The following is a 2,789-nucleotide window of genomic DNA, read 5'->3' on the forward strand; positions in this document are numbered from 1 at the left end:
CTCATTTGGGACTGTTCGGACTGTCAATCACAGGTTCAATTTCCGACCTACTTGCTGCCCAAAGGCATTCGGTGATATTTGTTGTATTAGATCTACTAGAAAAATTTAAAAAAATTCTTGTTTACGTATTTTGGCAGGGAAATAACTAACGTGGGGACATTAAGGGAAAACCAAACTTTGTTTAATTGTTAAGTAATAATGTCTTTTGTTAAACAAATTTGGATAATTAAATTGTAATTCAGACTGCTGAGCAAACATATTTGGATAAAAATAAAAATTTAAACGCAGGATATTATTCCAGTCTTTACTAACTATTCCTGAAAAACTATTCCAATTTTTCATGATCTGATTTTTCCAGCAGAAAACATAAAGGGTCAAGACTAATTACTGCTCTCTAAAAACGACAGTGTCCCTAATAAACACAGTAAACCTGACTGATTTTCTTTAGCATACATACACACTGGACACTGGAATTTTTTTATAACACAACTGGTCATCCTTAAAAAGAATGGCATGCACTCATAAAATATATCAGTGTAATTTTAAAATATTTCATATCAATTTTTTGACAACTGAACCCATCTTGGAATAGGAATAGCATCTATTCATTTTCTCCTGTCCAGAGCAAGGCAGGGAATAACCCATCGCGGGGGACACACACCATTCACACATTGTAACATCCACTCCATACAATTAAATTTACTGAGTCAGACTAAAGTCTACTGGCATTTTCATTAAGTAAAAAGGTGAAATGCTAGTACTATATCTAATCTCTTTCTATGCAGTTTTTTTCTAGCAACATTTAATTGGAGCAGTTGCAATAAACATTTCACTGCAGGTTGGCACGGACCGTACCATGTATGATGATGCATGTGACAAATAAAATTTGAATTTAAAAACAGTTTGGAAAAACTGAATAGCAGCATGTTTAACCTTCAGCTTGCACATGGCCCAAGGCCACTAAGCAATGTTTTTAATAGATGTTAAAGGACAACATAAAGTTACAGGACATTGTAAAAAAACTGGTTATATGCTGAAATCACTAATGGAAAATATCCTGTTGAATGCAGTGTTTATATTTTTCTCGTAACACTGTTAAAGGAAGCTTTTGTTGTATGAAATGCTGAAAAATAATGATTACATGAATACAAGTAATATATTTACACACAAACGTCACATGTTCTTTAGTACACGCTAGAATTAAATTTAATTTTCATTAAATTGTTGTAATTTCCTGCAAGATAACTTCTTTTTACATTTCACTGAAGTAAAACCATTGACCAAAAGCTAAGAAATAGTAACAAGAGTTCATCCCTAGCTGTGCTCTCTTCCTGCAGACTGCCACATCTGAGTGAGTCATCAACCACATCTCAGCAGTCGGTTGAGATATCTTTGGTGTCAAAGAAAATGTAAAAAAAAAAATGTTACACTCAACATAAGACTTTCAACACTTCTTGCACCACGTGTGACACCTAATTGCAATTCTTAGATTATAAAGTAGCCATCTAAAGAGCTCGTGTCTGAAATAATTACGTATGACGAAACAAGAAAACAAGTTTCTTAGACATTGACTCAATAAAGAGACCAGCTAAAGTTTAAAAAACGGATTGGGTTGAACCATTTCGTAAAAGGGGGGTACGAAAAGGAGTGTGGCAAAAGACATACTCGAACGATGAGAGCTAAAGATACAACGTTTAAGAAATGTTATATAATTTCTTAATTCAATTTAGGGAGAAACAGGACAAACATACCAGCATCGTGGTTAAACTTACAGGGATAGAATGCCATTTTAAGCCCCCTTTTTACGTTGTTGTAAGTGGTCAGATCTGCCTGCAACCGCTGTAGCCAAACATGGGAATTCGCCAGCAGATAAACGGAATGCTGGTATACGGCTAGACTGAAGCTGCAGCAAGATGAACAATGGATCTGCATTTCCAATGAGCAGAGTCTTGGCAAAGCAGCAGTTCTCACTCCAGGTTCTCGAGGGCTTTATTCCAGCCCTGTTCTGCCCCTTGCATACTACTGAGAAAACGGTCAGCTGACCGCTTTGCTTAAAAAACAGTGCAGATTGCCATGAAGAGCATTAAACTATATTTGCACCTAGGTGTAATTAAAAAAAAAAAAAAAAATCCATTAAATTTCCCTTGGTATTCTCAGTATGGTGGTTAGACTGTACGTGACACATCATATTTGCAGAAAAAGGCGTAATTCCAAAGTGCGTAGATTTCATCGTTCCACTGCGGGGGGGGGGGGTGTAAATGTGTGCTTGGCAATGCGCCTCCATGCAAGTCAGACAGTTTTCTCGGTCACCCTTGTAATCTGCAGTTCCTTGTTGCCCTGGAAACAGATGCCCTGCTCGCATTCTTTGCCCTTCCCTCATTTTTCCCAGTCCATTGACACAGGAGCAGTGCTCCCCGCGCCTCCCATCCCCCGACCCCCTCTCTGCCGGCGGCCAAGCCTAACCTGCCGCACAGCCACTACTTCAAGCTGCTGCAATCATTAAACACTGTCATAGACTAGCACGACCAACCCCCCCCCCCCAAGACATACAGGCATGCACACACCGCACATTCTGTATCAGGGTCAAAAGCCTCTCCGATACTGAGCGATCTGGGCATGTCTGTTAACCGCTGCAGAGCTAACTGGCAGTTAACTATTGTGCAACCTGACTGGGAGCTAAATACGTTGTATACAGAACTACATAGAAGCACCCGCGGGAAGCGGGGTGTCGCGCACATGACACTGCATCTTCTTTTCATGCGAACAACAACTAAGGTACGGCGGCAGCG

The sequence above is a fragment of the Brienomyrus brachyistius genome, chromosome 2, assembly GCF_023856365.1.
Source record: "Brienomyrus brachyistius isolate T26 chromosome 2, BBRACH_0.4, whole genome shotgun sequence".
NCBI classification, from domain to species: Eukaryota; Metazoa; Chordata; class Actinopteri; order Osteoglossiformes; family Mormyridae; genus Brienomyrus; species Brienomyrus brachyistius.